We start from the raw sequence: 17583 nt of genomic DNA, 5'->3' as shown, positions 1-17583 counted from the left end.
AGTGCCTGTCAGTGAGTGAGTATATTTCTTTCTCTATGTGTCAGTGAGTGTGTGTTTTGTGTCGGTGTGTGTGTATTAGTGTGTGTGTGTCTGTGAGTTTGTATTAGTGCATCTGCGTGTCAGTCAGTGTGTGAATTAGTGTCTCTGTATTCTTTGAGTGTGCGTACTAGTGTCTCTGTTTCTGTGAGTGTTTGTATTAGTGTATCTGTGTCAGTGAGTGTGTGTATTTGTGTCTATTTGTGTGAATGTGTGCATTAGTGTCTTTGTGGCTGTGTATTAGTATCTTTGTGCGTGAGTGTTTTCCTGTCTCTGTGTGTGAAAGTATTAGTGTCTGTGTGAGTGTGAGTGTGTAACTGTCTCTGTCAGTGTGTGTGAGTGTATTAGTGTGTGTGTGTGTTAGTGTCTGTGTGAGTGTGAGTGTATTACTGTTTCTGTATGTGTGTGTGTTAATGTATGTGTGAGTGTATTACTGTCTCTCTCTCTCTGTGTATGTGTATTACTGTGTGTGTTAGTGTCTGTGTGAGTGTGAGTGTATTACTGCCTATATATGTGTGTGTGTGTGTTAAAGTATGTGTGACTGTGAATGTATTACTGTCTCTGTATGTGTGTGTGTGTTCGTGTCTGTGTGTGAGTGTATTGCTGCCTCTGTTTTCTATGTGTGTGAGTGTATTACTGTATTTGTGTGTGTGTGTGAGTGTCTGTGTGAGTGTTAGTGTATTACTGTCTCTGTATGTGTGTGTGTTAGTGTCTGTGTGAGTGTGAGTGTATGACTGTCTCTGTATGTGTGTGTGTTAATGTATGTGTGAGTGTGAGTGTATTACTGTCTTTGTACGTGTGTGTGTGTGTCCGTGTCTGTGTGTATGTGAGTGTATTACTGTCTCTGTATGTGTGTGTGAATGTGTTAGTGTCTGTGTGAGTGTGAGTGTAGAACTGTCTCTGTCTGTGTGTGTGTATTATTGTATGTGCGTGAGTGTGTGTTTGTGTTAGTGTCTGTGTGAGTGTATTACTGTCTCTGTATGTGTGTGTGAGTGTGTTAGTGTCTGTGTGAGTGTGAGGGTATTACTGTCTCTGTCTGTGTGTGAGTGTATTACTGTATGTGTGTGTGTGAGTGTGTTAGTGTCTGTGTGAGGGTATTACTGTCTCTGCATGTGTGTGTGTATTACTGTCTCTGTATGAGTGTGTGAGTGTCTGTGTGTGTGAGTGTATTATTGTCTCTGCATGTGTTTGTGAGTGTGTGTCAGTGTATGTGTGAGTGTGAGAGTGTTACTGTCTGTGTGTGTGTATGAATGTATTACTGTAGTGTGTTAGTGTCTGTGTGAGTGTGAGTGTATTACTGTCTCTCTCTGTGTGTGTGAGTGTATTAGTGTATGTGTGTGTGTTAGTGTCTGTGTGTGTGTGAGTGTATTACTGTTTCTGTATGTGTGTGTGTGTTAATGTCTGTGTGAGTGTATTACTGTCTCTCTCTCTCTCTGTATGTGTATTACTGTATGTGTGTGTGTGTTAGTGTCTGTGTGGGTGTGAGTGTATTACTGCCTATATATGTGTGTGTGTGTTAATGTATGTGTGACTGTGAGTGTATTATTGTCTCTGTATGTATGTGTGTGTGTGTTAGTGTCTGTGTGTGAGCGTATTGCTGTCTCTGTTTTCTGTGTGTGTGAGTGTATTACTGTATTTGTGTGTGTGTGAGTGTCTGTGTGAGTGTTAGTGTATTACTGTCTCTGTAGAATCATAGAATCATAGAATCATAGAAGTTTACAGCATGGAAACAGGCCCTTCGGCCCAACCAGTCCATGCCGCCCAGTTTTTTACCATTAAGCTAGTCCCAGTTGCCCGCACTTGGCCCATAACCCTCTATACCCATCTTACCCATGTAACCATCTAAATGCTTTTTGAAAGACACAATTGTACCCGCTTCTACTACTACCTCTGGCAGCCCATTCCAGACACTCACTACCCTCTGAGTGAAGAAATTGCCCCTCTGGGCCCTTCTGAATCTCTCCCCTCTCACCTTAAACCTATGCCCTCTAGTTTTAGACTCCCCTACCTTTGGGAAAAGATGTTGACTATCTACCTTATCTATGCCCCTCATTATTTTATAGACCTCTATAAGATCACCCCTAAGCCTCCTACGCTCCAGGGAAAAAAGTCCCAGTCTATCCAGCCTCTCCTTATAACTCAAACCATCAAGTCCCGGCAACATCCTAGTAAATCTTTTCTGCACTCTTTCTAGTTTAATAATATCCTTTCTATAATAGGGTGACCAGAACTGCACACAGTATTCCAAGTGTGGCCGTACCAATGTCTTGTACAACTTCAACAAGACGTCCCAACTCCTATATTCAATGTTCTGACCAATGAAACCAAGCATGCCGAATGCCTTCTTCACCACCCTGTCCACCTGCGACTCCACCTTCAAGGAGCTATGAACCTGTACTCCTAGATCTCTTTGTTCTATAACTCTCCCCAACGCCATACCATTAACTGAGTAGGTCCTGGCCTGATTCGATCTGCCAAAATGCATCACCTCACATTTATCTAAATTAAACTCCATCTGCCATTCGTCGGCCCACTGGCCTAATTGATCAAGATCCCGTTGCAATCCTAGATAACCTTCTTCACTATCCACTGTGCCACCAATCTTGGTGTCATCTGCAAACTTACTAACCATGCCTCCTAAATTCTCATCCAAATCATTAATATAAATCACAAATAACAGTGGACCCAGCACCGATCCCTGAGGCACACCACTGGTCACAGGCCTCCAGTTTGAAAAACAACCCTCTACAACCACCCTCTGCCTTCTGTCGTCCAGCCAATTTTGAATCCAATTGGCAACCTCACCCTGGATCCCGTGAGCTTTAACCTTCTGCAACAACCTACCATGCGGTACCTTGTCAAAGGCTTTGCTAAAGTCCATGTAGACAACGTCTACTGCACTACCCTCATCTACCTTCTTGGTCACTCCCTCAAAAAACTCAATCAAATTTGTGAGACATGATTTTCCACGCACAAAGCCATGCTGACTGCCCCGAATCAGTCCTTGCCTCTCTAAATGCTTGTAGATCCTGTCTCTCAGAATACCTTCTAGCAACTTACCTACTACAAACGTTAGGCTCACCGGTCTGTAGTTCCCAGGCTTTTCCCTGCTGCCCTTCTTAAACAAGGGCACAACATTCGCCACTCTCCAATCTTCAGGCACCTCACCTGTGGCTGCCGATGATTCAAATATCTCGGTTAGGGGACCCGCAATTTCCTCCCTAGCCTCCCACAACATCCTGGGATACATTTCATCAGGTCCCGGGGATTTATCTACCTTGATGCGCTTTAAGACTTCCAGCACCCCCTCCTCTGTAATATGCACACTTCTCAAGACATCACTATTTATTTCCCTTAGTTTCCTAACATCCATGCCTTTCTCCACCGTGAATACCGATGAGAAATATTCATTCAGGATCTCACCCAACTCTTGTGGCTCTGCACATAGATGCCCTTGTTGATCCTTAAGAGACCCTACTCTGTCCCTAGTTACTCTTTTCCCCTTTATGTATCTGTAGAATCTCTTTGGATTCTCCCTTGCATTATTTGCCAAAGCAATTTCATGTCCCCTTTTTGCCCTCCTGATTTCCCTCTTAACTCTATTTCGACAATCTCTATACTCTTCAAGGGATCTACTTGATCCCAGTTGCTTATGTACGTCATATGCCTCCTTCTTCTTTTTGACCAGAGTCTCAATATCTCGAGTCATCCAGGGTTCCCTACTTCTACCAGCCTTGCCCTTCACTCTAAAGGGAATGTGCTTACCCTGCACCCTGGTTAACACATTTTTAAAAGCCTCCCATTTACCAGCCGTCCCTTTGTCTGCCAATAGTCTCCCCCAATCTACCTCTGCAAGTTCCTGTCTGATACCATCAAAATTGGCCTTGCCCCAATTAAGAATTTTAACTCTTGGGCCAGACCTATCATTCTCCATAGCTATCTTAAAACTAATGGAATTATGGTCACTTGTCCCAAAGTGATCCCTCACTAGCACTTCTATCACTTGCCCTTCCTTATTTCCCAAGACGAGGTCAAGTTTTACCCCCTCTCTAGTCGGTCCATCCACATACTGAATGAGAAATTCCTCCTGAATACACTCAACAAATTTCCCTCCATCCAAGCCCCTAATGCTATGGCTGTCCCAGTCAATGTTGGGAAAGTTAAAGTCCCCTACTACTACCACCCTATTATTCTTGCAGCTATCTGTAATCTCCTTACATATTTGCTCCTCAATTTCCCGCTGACTATTTGGGGGCCTGTAGTACAGTCCTACCAAGGTGATCTCTCCCTTCTTATTTTTCAGTTCCACCCATATAGACTCAGTGGGCGAACCCTCGGATATATCCCCTCTAAGTACTGCCGTGATGTTCTCCCTAATCAAAAACGCCACTCCCCCTCCTCTCTTACCTCCTGTTCTATCCTTTCTATAGCATCTGTAGCCCGGAACATTGAGCTGCCAGTCCTGCCCCTCCCTTAGCCATGTTTCAGTCATAGCTATAATATCCCAGTCCCATGTGCCCGTCCATGCCCTGAGTTCATCCGCTTTGCCCGTCAGGCCCCTTGCATTGAAATAAATGCAGTTTAATGTAGACCTTCCTTGCTCTCTGCCCTGCTTTCTCTGGTCATGCTTTACACACTCTCCCTTCCTGCCTTTTGTTTCTGTCCCCACTGACTTCCTACATCGGTTCCCATCCCCCTGGCACATTAGTTTAAACCCTCCCCAACTGCACTAGCAAACACCCCCCCGAGAACATTGGTTCCGGTCCCACCCAGATGCAGACCGTCCGATTTGTACAGGTCCCACCTCCCCCAGAATCGGTCCCAATGTCCCAGGAATTTGAAACCCTCCCTCTTGCACCATCTCTCAAGCCACGTATTCATCCTAGCTATCCTGTCATTCCTACTCTGACTATCACGTGGCACTGGTAGCAATCCTGAGATTACTACCTTTGAGGTCCTACTTTTTAGTTTAACTCCTAACTCCCTAAATTCAGCTTGTAGGACCTCATCCCGTTTTTTACCTATATCGTTGGTGCCTATATGCACCACGACAGCTGTTCACCCTCCCCCACCAGAATGCCCTGCAGCCGCTCCGAGACATCCTTGACCCTTGCACCAGGGAGGCAACATACCAACCTGGATTCTCGTTTGCGTCCGCAGAAACGCCTGTCTATTCCCCTTACAATTGAATCCCCTATCACTATAGCTCTGCCACTCTTTTTCCCGCCCTTCTGTGCAGCAGAGCCAGCCACGGTGCCATGAACCTGGCTGCTGCCACCTTCCCCTGGTGAGCCATCTCCCCCAACAGTTTCCAAAACGGTAAATCTGTTTTGGAGGGAGATGACCGCAGGGGATCCCTGCACTGCCTTCCTACTCTTCCTCTGTCTGTTGGTCACCCTTTCCCTATCTGCGTATGTGTGTGTGTGTGTTAGTGTCTGTGTGAGTGTGAATGTATGACTGTCTCTGTATGTGTGTGTGTGTTAGTGTCTGTGAAAGTGTGAGTGTATGACTGTCTCTGTATGTGTGTGTTAATGTATGTGTGAGTGGGAGTGTATTACTGTCTGTGTGTGAGTCTGTGAGTCTGTTAGTGTCTGTGTGAGTGTATTACTGTCTCTGTATGTGTGTGTGTGTCAGTGTCTGTGTGTATGTGAGTGTATTACTGTCTCTGTATGTGTGTGTATTATTGTATGTGCGTGAGTGTGTGTTTGTGTTAGTGTCTGTGTGAGTGTATTCCTGTCTCTGTATGTGTGCGTGTAAATGTATGTGTGAGTGTGAGTGTATTACTCTCTGTGTGTGAGTTTGTGAGTCTGTTAGTGTCTGTGTGAGTGTATTACTGTCTCTGAATGTGTGTGTGTGTTAATGTATGCGTGAGTGAGAGTGTAGAACTGTCTCTGTCTGTGTGTGTGTATTACTGTATGTGTGTGTGTTAGTGTGTGTGTGAGTGTATTCCTGTCTCTGTATGTGCATGTGTGTGCGTGTTAATGTATGTGTGAGTGTATTACTCTCTGTGTGTGAGTGTGAGTGTATTACTGTCTCTGAATGTGTGCGTGTGTGTTAATGTATGTGTGAGTGTGAGTGTATTACTGTCTCTGAATGTGTGTGTGTTAATGTATGTGTGAGTGTGAGTGTATTACTGTCTCTGTCTGTGAGTGTGTGTATTTGTGTATATTTATTTGATTTCGTCAACACCACGTCGACCATACTTGTAATGTCTTTCCCAGGCTGATGTATAATTTCATTGTTTATTTCCAATCCTCACAGTGAACCTCATCACAATTGTGATCATGAAGAGAAAAAACTGTGGGCTGTCCAAATGTGTCACTTGTTACCTGGTGGCCATGGCAGTGGGGGATCTACTGGTCGTTATTCTCGACATGATATTGAGACACATTCCAATCGTTTTTCGGGAACAGTTTAATTTCCTGCGGTCCATCCCCGTGTGTAATATCCACGCCGTCCTGCTTTTTGCAGCCACTGACTGTTCTGTCTGGTTCACCGTCACTTTCACCTTTGATCGATTTCTGCCCATTTGTTGCCCGAAGCTGAAAAATAAATATTGCAGCGAGAAAACGGCGGCTGTGGTTCTGGGAACAGTGGCTGTGCTGAGCTGTCTGAAGGACATTTCCTGGGGTTTTATGTTGTCCGGTCGGTATTGGCTGCAGAACGCCCCCTGGTTTTGTGATGTCACAGAGGGTGCTCTGTACTCTCCGGTCTGGACAACGATCGAGTTCCTCCACCACATTCTAACCCCGGGTGTTCCATTCGCCCTGATTCTGATGCTCAATGTTCTCACCGTCAGACACATTGTCCTGAGCAGCAGGGCCCGCAGGAGACTCCGGGCTCACAGCAGTGGGCACAGTGCCAGAGACCCAGAGATGGAGAGTAGGAGGAAATCCATCATTTTACTGTTTATTATCTCGGCCAATTTCATCCTGTTATGGTCAACGTTAATGGTTTATTGTACATGGAACAGGATGATGTTTCTGGGGTATTACTCTGTATGGTTAGAATATTATGTTCAGGAATTGGGCTTCATGCTGCAACTCCTGAGTTGCTGCACAAACACTGCGCTTTACGCCGTGACACAGACTCAGTTCAGGCAGCAGTTGAGGAATGTGCTGAAAGTTCCCTTTAGTTCAATTCTTGAATTCATTAAAGCCTATTATGGCACCCACATGGGATCTCTCTCCTCGCACTGCCGGTAAAACTCACCATCCCCAGCCAACCTCATCCCGGATTTACCATTCTGCATTACCAGGAGGGGCTGCTGGTGTGTGGGTGTGACTCCCCCCATGGTCGATCAGTTGTGTCTGTGTGACTCCCCCATGGCCGATCATTTGCGTCAGTGTGACTCACCCGTGGCCAATCTGTTGGTCAGTGTGACTCCCCCATGGCCCATAAGCTGGGTCAGTGTCACTCCCCCATGGCCCATCAGCTGGGTCAGTGTCACTCCCCCATGGCCGATCAGCTGGGTCTGTGTGACTCCCCCTTCACCGATCAGTTGGGTCAGTGTGACTCACCCATGGCCGATCAGTTGTGTCTGTGTGACTCCCCCATGTCTGATCAGCTGGGTCTGTGTGCCTCCGCAATGGCCGATCAGCTGGGAGTGTGCTTCCCCCCATTACCGATCAGCTGGGTGCATGCTTCCCCCAATTGCCGATCAGTTGGGTGTGTGCCTCCGCCATGGCCGATCAGCTGGGAGTGTGCTTCCCCCATTACCGATCAGCTGGGTGCATGCTTCCCCCAATTGCCGATCAGCTGGGTGTGTGCCTCCGCCATGGCCGATCAGCTGGGTATGTGCCTTCGCCACGGCCGATCAGCTGAATGTGTGTGACTCCCCCAATGCTGATCAGCTGGACGCGTGCCTCCCCCATTGCCGATCAGCTGGGTGTTTACCTCACACTTAAACACAGTCTGTGCAGCAGAATGTGCCCCAGGCAGAGACACAGACAGACACAGACACAGACAGAGATACAGACCGCGACACAGACAGAGACACAGACAGAGACAGGGACACAGATAGAGACAGAGACATAGACACAGACACAGACACAGACAGAGGCTGAAACGCACACACAGACAGAGACACTGACAGAGATACAGAGACAGACACAAACACAGACACAGACTGTGAAAGAGGCACAGACAGAGGCAGAGACACTGACAGAAACACAAAGGGACACAGATAGATACATAGACACAGGCACAGACAGTGACACAGACGGAGACACAGACAGATACACAGACCGAGACACAGACAGAGACAGAGACATAAACACAGACAGACACAGAGAGAGAGGGAGAGAAAGACACAGGCAGAGACACAGACCGAAATGCAGACATATTCAGAGACACAGACACAGACAGAGACAGGGACTCTCATAGAGACCAAACTGAGACACGTCCACAGACAGAGACACAGATACAGACACCGACGCAGACACAGACAGGGACATAGACAGAAACACAGACATAGAGAGAGAGACAGTCTGCGACACAGGCATAGACACAGACAGAGACACATGCACAGACAGAGACACAGGCACAGCCAGAGACACGGATACAGATATAGACAGAGACACAGACAGAGACAGAAAATGAGACAGAAACACAGAGAGAATCACAGACAGAGACACAGACAGGGAGAGAGAGAGACACAGATACAGGCAGAGACACAGACAGAAACGCAGACAGATTCAGAGACACAGACAGAGACACAGACAGAGACACATATAGAGACACATTTAAGGATATTATTAAACTAGAAAGAGTGCAGAAAAGATTTACTAGGATGTTGCCGGGACTTGATGGTTTGAGTTATAAGGAGAGGCTGGATAGACTGGGACTTTTTTCCCTGGAGCGTAGGAGGCTTAGGGGTGATCTTATAGAGGTCTATAAAATAATGAGGGGCATAGATAAGGTAGATAGTCAACATCTTTTCCCAAAGGTAGGGGAGTCTAAAACTAGAGGGCATAGGTTTAAGGTGAGAGGGGAGAGATTCAGAAGGGCCCAGAGGGGCAATTTCTTCACTCAGAGGGTAGTGAGTGTCTGGAATGGGCTGCCAGAGGTAGTAGTAGAAGCGGGTACAATTGTGTCTTTCAAAAAGCATTTAGATGGTTACATGGGTAAGATGGGTATAGAGGGTTATGGGCCAAGTGCGGGCAACTGGGACTAGCTTAATGGTAAAAAACTGGGCGGCATGGACTGGTTGGGCCGAAGGGCCTGTTTCCATGCTGTAAACTTCTATGATTCTATGATTCTATTCTAGAGAGACTGTCAGCGACACAGGCATAGACACAGATAGAGACACAGACACAAACACAGACACAGACGGAGATACAGATAGAGACACAGACAGAGATAGAGAGAGAAACACCGCAGAGACACAGTCAGATAGAGACACAGACAAAGAGAGAGACACAGGCACAAACAGAGACTCAGACAGGGACACAGGCACAGACACAGGCAGAGACACAGGCAGAGACACAGACGGAGACACAGACACAGACAGAGACACAGACACAGACAGAGGCACAGACACAGACAGAGACACAGAAAGATACACAGGCACAGACAGAAACACAGACAGAGACACATACACATACAGGGACATAGACAGAGGCAGATACGGAGACACAAGCACAGACACACACATAGACACAGGAAGAAACACAGACAGAGAGAGAAAAAGACACACCGACAGAGACACAGTCTGATTCAGAGACACAGACAGAGACACAGTCTTACACAGAGACCTAGCCAGAGACACAGACAAGGACAGAGACACAGATACAGACACTAACAAATACACAGACAGAGACAGTGACACAGACACAGAGTCACAGCCAGAGATACAGACAGAGACACAGAGAGAAACACAGACAAAGACCCAGACACAGACAGAGACACAGACAGAGTCAAAGACACAGACAGAGACACAGACACAGATACAGACAGAGACACAGCCAGAGACAAAGACACTGACACAGACAGGGACACAGGCAGAGACACAGACAGAGACACAGGCACAGACAGAGACACAGACACAGATATAGACAGAGACACAGGCAGAGACACAAACAGAGACAGAGAAACAGACGGAAACACAGACATAATCACGGACAGAGAGACAGGCAGAGTAGAGACACACAGATACAGGCAGAGATACAGAGATAAACAGTGACACAGAAAATTACACAGACAGAGAGAGAGAGACACACACAGGCACAGACCGAGACACAGACAGGGAAACAGACAGAGACACAGACAGAGAAAGAGACAGAATCACAGACAGTGACACAAACACAGACAGAGACGGAGACAGAGGCACATACAGAGACACAGGCACAGGCAGAGGCACAGACACAAACACAGACACAGAGAGAGGGATACAGACAGAGACACAGAGACGCATGCACAGAAAGAACACAGACACAGACCGAACACAGGCAGAGACACGGACAGAGACATAGACAGAGAAAGAGACAGAATCACAGATAGAGACACAAATACAGACAGAGAGAGAGACTTAGACAGAGATGCAGGCACAGAGAGAGACAAGGACAGAGGCAACGTCACAGGCAGAGACACAGACACAGACAGAGACAAGGGATACAGAGAGAGACAGATACGGAGACACAGACACAGAAAGGGACACAGACAGAGACAGATACGGAGACACAAACACAGACATGTACATAGACACAGACAGATCCGGGAAGTGGACAAAGTTAGTTCTGCCCCTTTTCCCTCAGATCCGGGAAGTGGACAAAGTTATTACTGCCCCTTTTACCTCAGAATCGGGGAAGTGGACAAAGTTAGTTCTGCATCTTTTACCTCATTTCGATGCAAATATCCAAGTTAGTACTTCCCCTTTTACCTCATTTCGATGAAAATAGGCCAAGTTAGTTCTGCCCCTTTTACCACAGAATCGGGGCAAGTGGATGAAGTTAGTTCTGCCTCTTTTCCCTCAGATCGGGGAAGTGGACAGAGTTAGTTCTGCCCCTTTTACCTCAGATCGGGGCAAGTGTGCAAAGTTAGTCCTGCCCCTTTTACCTCAGATCGGGGACATGGACACAGTTCGTTCTGCCCCTTTTACCTCAGATCGGGGCAAGTGGACAAAGTTAGTTCTGCCCCTTTTACCTCAGAATCGGGGCAAGTGGACAAAGTTAGTTCTGCCCCTTTTACTTCAGGTCGGGCAAGTAGACAAAGTTAGTTCTGCCCCTTTTATCTCAGATCGGGGCAAGTGGCCAATGTTAGTTCTGCCCCTTTTACCTCTGATCAGAGCAAGTGGGCAAAGTTAGCATTGCTCCTTTTACCTCAGATCAGGGCAAGTGGGCCAAATTCGTTGTGACCCTTTCATTTCAACTCAGCTGGTCCAGCGCAGCACTCCCAAATAAACATCTTAAAACATACGGGTCTGTAGTTAAAGTCTGGCGCCCTTATGTGCACATGTCTGTGCGTCTGGCCTTACCCATCATCGCACATGTGAGACGAAGAATCTCCACAAACACAAAAAAAGAGCAGATCTTGCGGGCCATGTATTAATTCGTGCTGTTTCACATTGGAAGATTAAGTTTGCATTACGTCTAGGAGCTGATCAGAGGAGGATTCTTCCTCAAGCATTCATCTGACAGTGGGCGGGATTCCGAGTCCGCCTGCCGCGTGTTTCCCGGCTGCGACCCTTCGCTGGCAGCTGGACTCTATCCTCCCGCCTCGTTTTGGAGAGTTTCCACGCCGCCCTGAAACCCGTTGCCGGCGGGAAATGGATTGCGAACAGTTACAACGCTGTCTGAAGACGGGTCCCCCATCCGTGTGTTTCTCCGCGGGATGCCCATTCACTGTTGCCTGGGTTTATACTCCTGCAGCTTGTCAATGACATTTCTCATTGAAACCACCCCACTCCGTCAGGAATTGCGCAAGCGTCGGTGCGCTGCCAGCCGGAAAATGAATCCCAATAGCCGGCGAATTCCCGCCTTATTTATTGACGCAAAGCGGCACTCACAACGCTCTGTCGACCACTCTAACCACATGGCAGCTGGGAATAAACCACTTTGGTTCCAAGCTATAGCAGCAATGATGATAGAGATTAATATACTGTGTTTGCTCGATTCGCCTGTGCCACACTGCTTCAAGATTAATTCCTGACACTGGCTGCTATGGTTGAAGAATCATCAAGTTTTTGCTGACCTATCGAAACCATTATCCTTCCCCAGTTTGCTTATTCACTTGCTGCCCGTTATTAAACTTCTGAGGCTTGATTATAATAGTTGGTACAGCTGTGCATGCACTGCAGTTTAGAGTTGCTGGACGCACTTACATTGTTGTTTAAATTGCATTGGCAGCCAATTGAACTTCCTGCTTCTCGTGTCAAAGAGAATGGTTTTTAGTAACTTCTATTTATGTTAGAATTTCATTCCAACTGATCATTTTATGAATTCAAAACGTGCTTGCTTGTGAATTTCAAGTTACTTTAACTCATTCATCAGTGCCAGCCTCTGAACTATCAGCTCCATATAACCACCATTACGTCACGTTAACCATTTGACTGTATATATTGAATTTTACAACGAACATTTTGAGTGTTTGTTTCAGTTTGAGTGTTTCCTTGACTCCAACTAATCAGACTCCATCTGATCATGCACAAATTTTTAATTGATTCCCTTGCTGTATCCCTTTGCTATAACCACAATGTGCGGTGGAAGGGGAACTCGTTCGCTCAGCGAGTGCCTTGCATACAACACCATAGATAGGCATTGTGCCCCCGTGCTGGATGGGTCTCCCAGTGGTATATCAGATAGAACGAATTTACTACCCTTTACTTGCGCTCGTTGGAATTCCGGGTAATGTATTGCATCATGTCTTTAATCTGAAAATCATTGTTTGCCGCTGTCACCCCATTCTATTTCGTGTCCACCGTGACTGGTGCATTCGTTGTACTGTCGTTTTCTCCTGCTTTACATGTTTTACTCGGTGATTGTACTATAATTTTGCTTCTCCTAAGACGTATTACTCGGTGGGGGATTCCCCAATTTTCGTTACAGCAGAATTATCCACTAGTGTTTTGTTCTGTGCTTTGTACGACCTACCACCAAAGTAGACACCTTCTTCATATTTCATCATTGCGTGTTGATTCGCCTCTCGCAGTCTGTCATCTTGATCTTAAATGTCAGTTTTCTCCACATATAAAGTAGGAAGCAACTATTTAAATACATAGCTTTGCAAAACACATGGCTTGCGATCATTCCGCCAGCGTCCATTCTGCCGCCACTCCAGCAATCTTTTTGGCAGCTTTTTACTGAATAATTGAAATATATTCTTGCTATGGTTGGGCAAATATACAGGATGATAGTGACACTTACATGTGTTCTTTTTTAAAACAAACGAGTAATATGAAGCTACAAAACTCACAACGGCATGTATTTTTATGATTTGCCAGAAAAATACCGTCGGCATATTGCTTTGTAGAAATGTTTCCCTGTCTGTGACTGATGTCTAATTATTGAAATTTCTCTCAACAGAAGTCCAGAAAACTTTTCCCAGTTTTATCCTCACCGAGATTATTAATTGTCGACTTAGTCGTAGCAAAATTTGATATGGAATATTACTGTTGGTTTATTTCCTGTACACTTTCCCTGCACATTTCATTATTCTCCGAGCTCTGCATTTTCGTTGTTTTGTTTATCTAACGTCTGAAACCTGTCATTTGAACATTATGACTGACAACGTATGTTTATCAATGGAAATGTCGTTACTTATCTCTCATTGTCCATGTTTGACGATCACAGCCTTTCAGATTCCGTTCCCGGATACTTTATTATGATAATCTCTTATCATTTACTAATATTTTATAATTCACTCTCCATATACTTTATATTTCCTTATTTTTGACTCAATCAATCTATTACAGGGACAGGAGTAGAGCATTCAGCTCCTCGAGCCTGCCCTGACATTCAGTGAGATGATGACTGATCTGTAATGGAACTCCATATACCTCACTTTACCGGAAATCCCTTTCTGTCTTTGCTCAATTGAAATCGGTTCTCTCAGATTTAATATTAAAAACGTACCTACCTTCAACTATGGAAGGCAACGAAAAGTGGTGTTGTCATAGTACATAGAACATCGAGTCTTCACCGATCCACATTAAGCACTTACTTCCGCCGTATCCCCGTAACCCAATAAACCCTCCTAACCTTATTTTGGACACAAAGGGCAATTTATCATGGCCAATCCACCTGCTCTGCACGTCTTTGGACTGTGGGAAGAAACCGGAGCATGCGGAGGAAACCCACGCACACTCGGGGAGAACGTGCAGACACCGCACACTCCACACAGACAGTGACCCAGCAGGGAATCGAACTTAGGTGCCTGGCGCTGTGAAGCCACAGTGCCATCCACTTGTGCTGCCCATAAATTGAAGATCTAATGATGGCCATGAAACCACTGTCGATTGTTGTAAAAAAACAAACTGGTTAAAGCACTCTAAAGTGCTTTAGGGAAGGGAACTGCCATCCTTACCTGGTTTGGCACACATGTGACTCCGACCCACCACAGACACGTAGTTGTCTCTCAACTGTCGTCTGAAATGGTTTCGCAATCCATCAGTTCTCGGGAATAAGGAATGGCCCAAAACAGCGACACCCATACCACATGAACGAGTAAATTAAAAACTGGGGCTGGATTCTCCTTCAGCGTCATCGTTCGTCTCACCGCAGTGTACTGACGCCCGCGGATTCCCAGAAGGCGTTGGAGTATCCACAATGGGAAACCCCATCGGCCAGTTGCTGGCACAGAGAGTCTCGGTGTTGGCGGGGACGCACCGCACCAGAAAACAGGTGTGGCTGGACGGAGACTCCCATAAGACCACAAGATCATAAGACATAGAAGCAGAATTTGGACACTCGGCCCATCGAGTTTGTTTCGCCATTCAATCATGGCTGATACTTTTTTCATCTTCATTCTCCTGTCTTCTCCCTATAACCCGTGATCACCTTGTTAATCAAGAACCTATATATCTCTGTCTTAACGACACTCAGTGATTTGGCCTCCACGGCCCTCTGCAGCAAGGATTTCCAGAGATTCACCACCCTCTGCCTGAAGAAATTGATCCTCATCCCTGTTTTAAAGGATCGACCCTTTAATCGAGATGTTGTCCTCTGGTTTTAGTTTTTCCTCCAAGTGGAAACATAGTGTCCACGTCCACAATATCCCGGCCTCACAGTATCCTGTAAGTTACAATAAGATCCCCCTCATCCTTCTAAACTCCAAAGAGTACAGACCCAGAATCCTCAACCGTTCCTCCTCCGAGAAGCTCTTCATTCCAGGGATCATTCTTGTGAACCTCCTCTGGACCCGTTCCACGGCCTGCATATCCACAGAAGTACATCCCTGGTCCTGTATTCTAACACTCTTGACATGAATGCTAACATTGCTTTGAATGCTAACATCCCACCCCTGTTTGTGGGAGAATTCAAAATATCAACCAGCCAATGGTGAGTAAATTCCTCGTAACAACTCTACTGACCGGTCCAGTCCAAATGTTTCGACTAAGTACCCCAGTTTCAGAATCTACAATCAGTGTAAATACTTTGGGTGGTGTTCTCTGTCCCTCCACACCCGTTTTCAGATGCGGTGCACCCCCGCCGGCAGTGGGACCCTCCGCATTGGCAGGCGGGCAATGGGGCTTCTCATTGTGGTCATCCCGACGCCCTCAGGAAATCCGCGAGCGCGAGTGAACTGCCGGCGAAGCACAGGATCCGCTGATGGAGAATCTTGCCGCTGGGGAATCCCACCCCTTTTTCTGCCCTGGGCAGGATTATCCTTGCCGCCACCCCCGTTTTCCGGCGTGGTGCACCCCCCTCTTCCAAATGGATAGCCTCACATTTGCTTACATTATATTCTATCTGCCACAATTCTACCAATATCTCGTTGCAATGTAATTGTATTGGTACTCTTATCAGGTTTCTATTTCTAAGAATGTTAACAATTCTTAAATTAACCGTTAAGTATGGTGACCAGCACGATGGCACAGTGGTTAGAACTGCTGCCTCACAGCCCCAAGGCAATTTACAATACTGACATCATTTGCACTGAAGTGCTGACGTTGGGCTGCATTAAACTGCAAAAGTGGAAGTTCTGTGACTGAGGGAATTTAAGGGTCAATTCAGGGTTAATCTTTATGTGGCAGCTGGTCTGTATTTCATTTAGTAATTAACTTAAAAGTTACTTTGGGGGTTTGAAGTTGGTGAGTTTTTGACCAGCTTTAAAGCAGGGTCCATATAAGCTCTGCTTGCAGCTTCAACCTGTTAATAAGGATAACTGGCTTAAACCAGTTTTCAGAGCCTAGATTCAGACAGTAAAGGTAGGTAATTTAACAGAGCTATTTTCGGACTGCATTACAGTGATACAGTGGGACGTTTGCGACTGTGGGAGTTCACTGTGGAGGGAGTGAGGTGCTCCCTTCATTACCTACCTGTCTTCAAAGAGTGCGAGTGAGATGGGAGTTTAAAAAGAGCGCAGTTAACTGCTGAGTAAGTCCTGGTAGTTATCTTTCAAACCAGATTGAATTGTAAGTCATCGTTCTAACAGGGGAATGGAGTCAGTTGGTTTTTCGTTAATATATGGTCTTCTAAATTTCAAAATTTAAAGTGTTAATTCATGAAAGGAGATCTCAAAGCCTCGAGTTGCGGTTAGGACTGAGGAATAGTAAAGGGACAGGCACATTGTTAGGATTTTATTATAGAAGTCCAGATGGTCATGAAAAATCGAGGAGTAAATATGGAGGCAATCACAGGGGTGTTTCAAAATAATAATAGAGTAATTATATTCGGCGATTTCCACTCGCCCAACATCACTTTGGGAAGTCATTGTGTTAGGCGCTTAGATGGAGTGGAATACTTGAAAAATAAACAGGAGACCTATTTAGCTCAACATGTGGAGGTTTTACCCAGGGGCTGCAGTGAATTCTGGGGACTGAAGCCGGACATGTGGTTGATGTGTTGGTGGGAGAGCATTTTGGTGATAGCGACCACAACATGTCACAATACCAGTTTGTTACGGACTACAGAATTGATGATTTTCAAAAATGGAATTGGATCGGGGGCAGCGCAATTCAGTAAAAGAACGCAAGATCATTCAAAGGTAAACTGGGAAGTGTTAGTTGTCGGGCAATCTATACAAGAGCATTCGGGGGTGTTCAACTGAGATGGAAAGGGGGCAGGTCCAGCATCTTCCCTCTAGGTTAAGGAAAGAGTAACAAGCACAGAGAACCATGGATGACGAGCGATATTCAGGATACGATGATATGCAAAGCAAAATATTTTAGAAAGTAGGGTGGTCTTTCCAAGGACCGGTGCAGACTCGATGGACCCAATCATCTGTATTTGTGCTGTAATTTCTCGGATTCTGTGATTCCATGCAAAGGGTGCAAATGTACGCAGGCATTAGTGGAGTACAGGTAGTGCAGTATTGAGCTTAAGCATGTAATTAGGAGAACAAAGAAGGGGTATGAGAAAGCTCTGGCTGGTAAAAGTCGGGAAAATCCTA

Source organism: Scyliorhinus torazame, chromosome 4 (assembly GCF_047496885.1).
Source record: "Scyliorhinus torazame isolate Kashiwa2021f chromosome 4, sScyTor2.1, whole genome shotgun sequence".
NCBI classification, from domain to species: Eukaryota; Metazoa; Chordata; class Chondrichthyes; order Carcharhiniformes; family Scyliorhinidae; genus Scyliorhinus; species Scyliorhinus torazame.
Note: the sequence above shows the minus strand (reverse complement) of the source record.